The sequence below is a fragment of the Lepidochelys kempii genome, chromosome 2 (assembly GCF_965140285.1).
Source record: "Lepidochelys kempii isolate rLepKem1 chromosome 2, rLepKem1.hap1, whole genome shotgun sequence".
NCBI lineage: Eukaryota > Metazoa > Chordata > Testudines > Cheloniidae > Lepidochelys > Lepidochelys kempii.
In genome coordinates, this window is record NC_136381.1 from 63,839,604 (window position 1) to 63,850,133 (window position 10,530).

General features: G+C 46.3%; 1 long non-coding RNA gene across 2 annotated transcripts in view; it reads right to left on the minus strand.

Moving 5' to 3' along the window:
- The window catches only part of LOC140906665 (uncharacterized), a 29,363-nt gene extending 19,224 nt beyond the window's left edge, over nt 1–10,139 (minus strand). For both annotated transcript variants that reach the window (XR_013635296.1, XR_013635297.1), the window contains exons 1-2: nt 9,812–10,139; nt 9,630–9,715 (exon numbers count right to left, since the gene is read on the minus strand). This is a non-coding gene — a long non-coding RNA (uncharacterized LOC140906665). The remainder of the gene's footprint in view (nt 1–9,629; nt 9,716–9,811) is intronic.
- Nucleotides 10,140–10,530: the final 391 nt, after the last annotated feature.

The window sequence follows — 10,530 nt, forward strand, 5'->3', positions numbered from 1 at the left end:
GGTGTGTGCTCTACCCATTTGCCTGGAGACAAAAGTGGCAGGGTTTTTTTTAGGATTTTGATTTTTTTTTTTTGTTTTACAAGGAGCACAGGTTTGAAAAGAAATTTTTTTTTTTCTTCGTTGGGCTGGGTAAGCAGGTTTCCAAGTAGTTGGAGGTTTTTTGCTTTAATTTGGGCCCAGAGCAGAGACAAGGGAATTGTCTTTTTCTGTAGGCTGACAATCACTATCAGAGAATAGGTATTCTATTCCAGCACAGCAAAATTTTACAGCCAAGTTTTGTTTGTTTATTTCTAAACCTCAGGTGTAAAGTTAGTTAAAAACAGAGAGGTTAGAATGACCAAATCCTCAGCTCGACTACAGCTGGAATTAGCCAAATTTCAGGCTGAGGAAAAACAAAGGGAACATGAAAGACAGATAGAACTCATGCGGCTGGAGAAGGAGGTACAGGAGGCTGCCCACAAGAGGGAAATGGAGGCAAGGAAGCATGTGGAGGAGGAGAAGGAAAAAGAGAGGAAGCATGTGGAGGAGGTGGAGAGGATAAAGGCCCAGCAGAATATACCAACAAACCCTAGCAATCCTTCTCCAGGTACCACTTCCCATCCCAGAAAGTTCCCCACCTACAAGGCAGGTGATGATACTGAGGCCTTCTTAGAAAACTTCGAAAGGGCCTGCCTTGGGTACAACATCTCTACTGACCAATACATGGTAGAGCTGAGGCCACAGCTCAGTGGACCCTTAGCTGAGGTGGCAGCTGAAATGCCTAAAGAACACATGAACAAGTATGAACTGTTTAAATCCAAGGCGAGAGTCAGAATGGGGATAACACCCGAGCAGTCTCGTCGGAGGTTCAGAGCCCTAAGGTGGAAACCAGACATGTCATTTACCCGACATGCCTACCACATTGTGAAACATTGGGATGCCTGGATATCAGGAGCAAGTGTTGACTCTCCAGTAAATTTGCCCTTCCTAATGCAAATGGAACAATTCTTAGAGGGTGTTCCTGAGGAAATAGAAAGATACATCCTAGATGGGAAACCCAAAACTGTAATCGAGGCAGGAGAGATTGGAGCCAGATGGGTGGAGGTGGCAGAGAAGAAGAAAACTGGTCGCAGTTGGAGCGGAGACCAGAAGGGACCACCCCAGACCACACCCTATTACCGGGGGCCGCCCAAAGCCCCACCTACCTCCCAAAGAACCCTCCAGACCCCTTATCGTCCCACCACCCCGTTCTCCAGCAACCCTCCTCGTCCCAGTGACCCGTCAGCTGGACGATGTTTTAAGTGTAACGAGCTGGGGCATGTAAAGGCCAACTGCCCCAAGAACCCCAACAGATTACAGTTCATTGCACCGGAATCACACCAGAGGTCCACAGGCCCAGATACCTCCCAGATACCCTTGGAGCGGAGGGAAACTGTGAGTGTGGGCGGGAAGAAGGTCACCGCGTGGAGGGACACCGGAGCACAAGTGTCAGCTATCCATGCTTCCTTAGTGGACCCCAATTTAATCAACCCAGAGATCCAAGTGACGATTCAACCCTTCAAGTCCAACTCTTTCAATTTGCCTACAGCCAAGTTGCCTGTCCAGTACAAGGGCTGGTCAGGAATGTGGACTTTTGCAGTCTATGATGATTATCCCATCCCCATGCTGTTGGGGGAAGACTTGGCCAATCATGTGAAGCAGGCCAAGAGGGTGGGAATGGTCACCCGCAACCAGGCTAAACAAGCCGTGAGGCCTAGCTCTGTTCCGGAAACTTCTATCAGGACCCAGTCAGAGGTGATGGACCTGGACCCCAGGCCAATGTCTGCAACAGCAGTAGTGGATCCAGTCCCAGAGACCCAGACGGAACCAGTCCCAGAACCGGAACCAGCCGAACAACCAACACCAGACCCCGTGTCAGCACTGAATCCAGTACTTGCAACCTCAACACCAGAGGGCCCCACCGAACCTGAACTGGCAGCAGCCGATAACCCTACACAAGAGGCTCAGCCGGAGCCTGAATCCCAACATAGTGCACCAGCGGAGAGCGGTTCACAGTCAACAGAAACAGCTCCATCCCCTATATCGCTTCCAGAGGGACCAAGCCTAGGTCCACAATCCCATGAGGAACTGATGTCTCCAGCATCAAGGGAACAGTTCCAGACCGAACAGGAAGCAGATGAAAGCCTCCAGAGAGCTTGGACGGCGGCACGGAGCAACCCACCGCCTCTCAGCTCTTCTAATCGATCCAGGTTTGTTGTAGAAAGAGGACTTTTATACAAGGAAACTCTTTCTGGGGGACACCAGGAAGACTGGCATCCTCAGAGACAGTTGGTAGTTCCAACTAAATACCGGGCCAAGCTCTTGAGCTTAGCCCATGATCACCCTAGTGGCCATGCTGGGGTGAACAGGACCAAAGACCGTTTGGGGGGGTCATTCCACTGGGAGGGAATGGGCAAGGATGTTTCTACCTATGTCCAGTCTTGTGAGGTGTGCCAAAGAGTGGGAAAACCCCAAGACCAGGTCAAAGCTCCTCTCCAGCCACTCCCCATCATTGAAGTTCCATTTCAGCGAGTAGCTGTGGATATTCTGGGTCCTTTTCCGAAAAAGACACCCAGAGGAAAGCAGTACATACTGACTTTCATGGATTTTGCCACCCGATGGCCGGAAGCAGTAGCTCTAAGCAACACCAGGGCTAAAAGTGTGTGCCAGGCACTAGCAGACATTTTTGCCAGGGTAGGTTGGCCCTCCGACATCCTCACAGATGCAGGGACTAATTTCCTGGCAGGAACTATGAAAAACCTTTGGGAAGCTCATGGGGTAAATCACTTGGTTGCCACTCCTTACCATCATCAAACAAATGGCATGGTGGAGAAGTTTAATGGAACTTTGGGGGCCATGATACGTAAATTCGTAAATGAGCACTCCAATGATTGGGACCTAGTATTGCAGCAGTTGCTCTTTGCCTACAGAGCTGTACCACATCCCAGTTTAGGGTTTTCCCCATTTGAACTTGTATATGGCCGTGAGGTTAAGGGGCCATTGCAGTTGGTGAAGCAGCAATGGGAGGGATTTACACCTTCTCCAGGAACTAACATTCTGGACTTTGTAACCAACCTACAAAACACCCTCCGAACCTCTTTAGCCCTTGCTAGAGAAAACTTACAGGATGCTCAAAAAGAGCAAAAAGCCTGGTATGATAAACATGCCAGAGAGCGTTCCTTCAAAGTAGGAGACCAGGTCATGGTCTTAAAGGCGCTCCAGGCCCATAAAATGGAAGCATCGTGGGAAGGGCCATTCGTGGTCCAGGAGCGCCTGGGAGCTGTTAATTATCTCATAGCATTCCCCACCTCCAACCGAAAGCCTAAGGTGTACCATATTAATTCTCTAAAGCCCTTTTATTCCAGAGAATTAAAGGTTTGTCAGTTTACAGCCCAGGGAGGAGACGACGCTGAGTGGCCTGAAGGTGTTTACTACGAAGGGAAATGTGCTGGTGGTGTGGAAGAGGTGAACCTCTCCATGACCCTTGGGCGTATGCAGCGACAGCAGATCCAGGAGCTGTGCACTAGCTACGCGCCAACGTTCTCAGCCACCCCAGGACTGACTGAACGGGCATACCACTCCATTGACACAGGTAATGCTCACCCAATTAGGGTCCACCCTTACCGGGTGTCTCCTCAAGCTAAAACTGCTATAGAACGGGAGATCCAGGATATGTTACAGATGGGTATAATCCACCCCTCTGAAAGTGCATGGGCATCTCCAGTGGTTCTAGTTCCCAAACCAGATGGGGAAATACGTTTTTGCGTGGACTACCGTAAGCTAAATGCTGTAACTCGCCCAGACAACTATCCCATGCCACGCACAGATGAACTATTAGAGAAACTGGGAAGGGCCCAGTTCATCTCTACCTTGGACTTAACCAAGGGGTACTGGCAGGTACCGCTAGATGAATCTGCCAAGGAAAGGTCAGCCTTCATCACACATCTCGGGCTGTATGAATTTAATGTACTCCCTTTCGGGCTGCGAAATGCACCCGCCACTTTCCAAAGACTTGTAGATGGTCTCCTAGCGGGATTAGGAGAATATGCAGTCGCCTACCTTGACCATGTGGCCATATTTTCGGATTCCTGGGCAGACCACCTGGAACATCTACAAAAAGTCCTTGAGCGCATAAGGGAGGCAGGACTAACTGTTAAGGCTAAGAAGTGTCAAATAGGCCTAAACAGAGTGACTTACCTTGGACACCAGGTGGGTCAAGGAACTATCAGCCCCCTACAGGCCAAAGTGGATGCTATCCAAAAGTGGCCTGTCCCAAAGTCAAAGAAACAGGTTCAATCCTTCTTAGGCTTGGCCGGTTATTACAGACGATTTGTACCGCACTACAGCCAAATCGCTGCCCCACTGACAGACCTAACCAAAAAGAAACAGCCAAATGCTGTTCAGTGGACCGGAAGGTGTCAGAAGGCCTTTAACAAGCTTAAAGCGACACTCATGTCTGACCCTGTACTAAGGACCCCAGACTTTGACAAACCGTTCCTAGTAACCACAGATGCATCCGAGCGTGGTGTGGGAGCAGTTTTAATGCAGAAAGGACCTGATCAAGAATTCCACCCTGTAGTGTTTCTCAGCAAAAAACTGTCTGAGAGGGAAAGCAACTGGTCAGTCACTGAAAAAGAATGTTATGCCATTGTCTACGCTCTGGAAAAGCTACGCCCATATGTTTGGGGACGGCGTTTCCACCTGCAAACCGACCATGCTGCACTAAAGTGGCTTCACACCATCAAAGAAACTAACAGAAAACTTCTTCGGTGGAGTTTAGCTCTCCAAGATTTTGATTTCGACATCCAACACATCTCAGGAGCTTCTAACAAAGTGGCTGATGCACTCTCCCGTGAAAGTTTCCCAGAATCAACTGGTTAAAATCGTCCTTGAGATGTGGAAAATATTGTTAGTCTTTATGTACTTGGTAGTATATTTAGAGATGCATGTGTCTTATTAACTCTGTTTTCCTAGAGCTCCAGGAAGAAATCCCAGCCAGTGTTTCACCCTAGCTGAGATTTGGGGGGCGTGTCATAAATATAAAGGGAAGGGTAAACCCCTTTGAAATCCCTCCTGGCCAGGGGAAAGCTCCTCTCACCTGTAAAGGGTTAAGAAGCTAAAGGTAACCTCGCTGGCACCTGACCAAAATGACCAATGAGGAGACAAGATACTTTCAAAAGCTGGGAGGAGGGAGAGAAACAAAGGGTTTGTGTGTCTGTCTGTAGTCGTCTTGGCCAGGGACAGAACAGGAATGGAGCCTTAGAACTTTTAGTAAGTAATCTAGCTAGGTATGTGTTAGATTATGATTTCTTTAAATGGCTGAGAAAAGAATTGTGCTGAATAGAATAACTATTTCTGTCTGTGTATCTTTTTTGTAACTTAAGGTTTTGCCTAGAGGGGTTCTCTATGTTTTTGAATCTAATTACCCTGTAAGATATCTACCATCCTGATTTTACAGGGGGGATTTCTTTATTTCTATTTACTTCTATTTTTTATTAAAAGTCTTCTTGTAAAACACTGAATGCTTTTTCATTGTTCTCAGATCCAAGGGTTTGGGTCTGTGGTCACCTATGCAAATTGGTGAGGCTTTTTATCCAACATTTCCCAGGAAAGGGGGAGTGCAAGTGTTGGGAGGATTGTTCATTGTTCTTAAGATCCAAGGGTCTGGGTCTGTAGTCACCTAGGCGAATTGGTGAGGCTTTTTACCAAACCTTGTCCAGGAAGTAGGGTGCAAGGTTTTGGGAAGTATTTTGGGGGGAAGGACGCGTCCAAACAGCTCTTCCCCAGTAACCAGTATTAGTTTGGTGGTGGTAGCGGCCATTCCAAGGATAACGGGGGTAATATTTTGTACCTTGGGGAAGTTTTGACCTAAGCTGGTAAAGATAAGCTTAGGAGGTTTTTCATGCAGGTCCCCACATCTGTACCCTAGAGTTCAGAGTGGGGGAGGAAGGTCCCCACATCTGTACCCTAGAGTTCAGAGTGGGGGAGGAACCTTGACAACATATTCCACACGTGCTGCCTCTGTAAAAAGAAAAGGAGTACTTGTGTCACCTTAGAGACTAACCAATTTATTTGAGTATAAGCTTTCGTGAGCTACAGCTCACTTCATCTTCACTTCAAGTTCATAACACTTTCCCTCAGAACAAGAACCTCCTTGCAAAGGAGGACTGGGGTCTCCCTGGAACAGAAAGTCCTGTCCATTTGCTGGATCAGGAAGAAGGCTCTGAGCTGGTTTAAAGTCAGGCTATTTATCCAGAAGTCCTTTCTTTGTCTGTTGGCCTCTGGAAAATGCAGCTGGAAAATAGGCAAGCATCTCCAGGAGGAGCATCTCTTCTGGCCATGTTACCATCTGAGTGAATTTGCCTCGTCAACCCTCACTGTTCTTAGTTCCTGGAGGGCTGTGGTCACCCTCCCCCCAGAATTACCTACAATTCCTGGTCCACAACGATACATACACTTAACACAGTAAGATCTCCCAAAGATATTGCACAAAATTGCCATATCTATCACCCTATGTTCTATATCACCACTGAAGAATTCAGTGACAGAAATGCTTCTGTTTCTTCACTTTGTACTCCAAACTGAAAGCAGCTGTGATGGTTGAATATTATAGTGAACACAGCTGCTTTCACTTTGGAGTGTCACTCATTTCCTTATACAAAATACTGGGCAGACTGGCTGTTAATCCTTCTACTTACCTCACAGACCTTTTCTTTCTACGACTGCACCACCTCCCTGCCTCTACTCATCTAACACTGGCTACCTCCTACCCCACAAGCCTTTTCGCTGGGTCTGTGATGCTTCCTGAGATCTGAAAGGATCCAAGAGGGGTGGATGACCAGCCTGGGGAAGACATGTTTCACCTTGGAGATGTTTTGTTATTCCCCCATTCCCATTAGGTCTGAGCCTACCAAATCTGGATATTATATATAATTTTAGCCAGCAAGACTCAAAGGCAAAAATTCAGAAGAAGGATATTTTTGTGTTGAAGGCACTGGACTGGGAGTCAGGAGATCTGAGTTCAATTCCCATCTCTGCTACAGACTTTCTGTGTGGCCTTAGGCAAGTTATTTACTCTTCCTGTGCCTCATCTGTAAAATATGGATAATTCTTCCCTACCTCACAGCGGTGCATTAAGGCTCAGTTCATTAGGTTTCCCTGTGGAAAGGAAGTTTCTGAGCACCCCACAAACCCTAAACATCACCTTTTTAAAAAATCATCATTAAAACCTATGGCAATAAGCAAAAACAGAGAATGACTAGAAATTATGTCCTTGGCTATATCACTATTGCCTTCTCTTCCCCCCCCCCCGCCCCTCTCCCCATCCCCATACAGCGCGCATCCATATTTTCACATTGCATGACTAATTTTAGATTAAGAGAAACAAAATCAGAAAACATAAAAGTTAGTGCCTCCCCCTTTGTAACATGCTGCATTAACTCTACCTCAGAAAATGGCAGCTCCTTTATAATTTAAGGGTGCAGGACAGTGGAAACAAAGTTATAATGACATCACAATACATATCACAATAACACACAAAAATCATTAGTTTTCAGCCTGTACCTGTGACGGTTTGGATCACAGAAACCCCGTTGAGGTTGCCAACTGATGTGCTACTTCTTCCCCTGCCAGCTTGGGACTCCAGCACCCTGTCTTGTTGAGCCAGACACGTCAGTCTGCTCCAACACAGACCCAAGGTCTGAACCATGAGCTGCTGACTTAATTGAAAGCAATTTAAGAAGTGTTCCTGTCTTTAACACTCAGATGCCCAACTCCCAATGGCGTCCAAACCCCAAATAAATCCGTTTTACTCTGTATAAAGCTTATACAGGGTAAACTCATAAATTGTTCACCCTCTATAACACTGATAGAGAGAGATGCACAGCTGTTTGCCCGCCCAGGTATTAATACATACTCTGGGTTAATTAATAAGTAAAAAGTGATTTTATTAAGTACAGAAAGCAGGAGTTAAGTGGTTCCAAGTAATAGCAGACAGAACAAAGTGAATTACCAAGTAAAATAAAATAGAACACGCAAGTCTATGGCTCATACAGTAAGAAACTGAATACAGATAAAATCTCACCCTCAGAGGTATTTCAGTAAGTTTCTTTCACAGACTGGATGCCTTCCTAGTCTGGGCACAATCCTTTCCCCTGGTACACCCCTTGTTCCAGCTCAGGTGGTAGCTAGGGGATTTCTTGTGATGGCCACTCCCCTTTGTTCTATTCCACCCACTTCTATATCTTTTGCACAAGGTGGGAATCCTTTGTCCCTCTGGGTTCCGACCCCTCCTTCTCAATGGAAAAGCACCAGGTTAAAGATGGATTCCAGTTCAGGTGACAGGATCATATGTCACTGTAAGACTTCATTACCCACTTGCCAGTATACAGGAAGACTTACAAGTAAAACAGAAAGAAAAGGAGTACTTGTGGCACCTTAGAGACTAACCAATTTATTTCTTTTTGTGAATACAGACTAACACAGCTGTTACTCTGAAACCTGTCAAGTAAAACAGAGCCATCTACAGTCAATTGTCGTGGTTAATGAGAGCCATTAAGATTCCAAACCACCATTAATGGCCCACACTTTGCATAACTACAATAGGACCTCGGAGTTATATTTCATGTTTCTAGTTTCAGATGCAAGAGTGATCTATTTGTATAAATGTGATGACCACACTCAGTAGATTATAAGCTTTGTAATTATACCTTACAAGAGACCTTTTGCATAAAGCATATTCCAGTTACATTATATTCACACTCATTAGCATATTTTTGAAAAATCATATAGAGTGCAACGTCACAGTACCCATGAAGTGTAAACTGATACAGTCACCTGCCCCATGAGCACTATGACTTTGGGCAAATTACATCACTGCTCTGTGTCTCAGTTTCCTTAACTATAAAATGGGGCCAATGATACTGACCTCCTTTGTGAAATGGTTTAAAATCTATGGATGAAACACGCTAGATAAAGAGCAAGGTATTATTACTTAGGTTAAACCACTCATTGAAGACTGAACATTTTATTATTTTTACTGCAGTAGGATCAAGAAGCCCTAGTCACCGACCATGACCACATCATGCTAGGCGCTGTATGAGCAGAAAATAAAGATGATCTGGACTCGAGTACAGGTTTCCCCTCCATACACACTTACATCTTTGAGAACAGTCTATTTTACTAAACACTTCCAGTTATTTTAAAGCACTAAACTCACATATTGCTAGACTGCGTTCGGAACTCCTCTGCACAGCCCCTTATATGTAAGATATTGCATCAATGAGGAGAGTTATTTTTTTATATTTTGGAAAGGCAGTCAGTGGAGCAAACACCTGTGTTTCATGCCACCCAGACAATGATGAGTTTGGCACTAGCAGACAGTTGGCACTTGGCAATGGAACACTCTGGTGGCTTCTAAGGAAAATGCAAACAAAAAACTCATTACCCAAGGGTCAGTCCCACGGACATGATATTGGATTTAAGGCTGAAACACATTCTTGCAGCAGCTGGTACTTAGCATTATCTTTCTGTATGTGATAGAAGTTGTAAAAACTACAACAAAAATAACCAGAGGTGATTAGGTAATGCCTCCTGATCCAATCATTTGTTACCTTATATGTTACAATCACCTGTTGCAGTAAGCCTGGTCTCATCAGCATTCAGCACTGCAACTGCACAATGGGTATGAGCAACAGACCTAAAGAAGACACAGAAAAAAGGAGTAAAAATATACCCTTCATGTTAGATATGGAATCGATTATGTACTCCCTCCCTTGCACCCAAGTTCACTTACTTTATGTCAGCCAACAAGCATGAGTTAGATTCGGCAAATGCCATGTGTGTGGCATGAAAGCCTATGAATACATAGGCACTTGTTAGCTAGCAAGCCAGAAGTCAGGACATTTCTGGTTGTGGGGAGGGGAGGATTCACCACCCACATCATCTGTTAGAGCGAAAGAGAAAAGTCTTGATTACTGCAGCTTTCTCCTCCCTGGCTTCCATAACAAACAAATCGCATCACCCCCCACGCCCTCCAGTCCAGACATAATGCAGCTCCTGCATTAATTTCAACCCCCTCACCATTTCACTCTTCTGACTCTACCACTGCCACTGCAGCAAGTTCAACCTTCTTTTCTTCCCCTCCAAGCCCCCTCACAGCTTTGCCTCTCCCACAAAATCTACTCTTTTCTGTTATTGTGCTGCCCATTGGGTTGCCAACTGTCTAATCACGCAAACACAAAGACTCTTGCCCTGCCCCCTGCCCCACCCCTTCTGAGGCCATGCCCCTGTCCCACCCCTTCCCCAGGGCTCCGCCCTCCACACACTCCATCCCCCCACCCCCTGTCACCTGCTCTCCCCTACCCTAATCCACTTTCACCAGGCTGGGGCAGGGGGTTGGCACTTACCTCGGGTGGCTCCCGAAAGCAACCGGCACATCTCTCTGGCAGCGGATCCTCGGACAGGAGGGCCAGGGGGTCTCCGTGCACTGCTGCCTACAGGCACCAGCCCCAC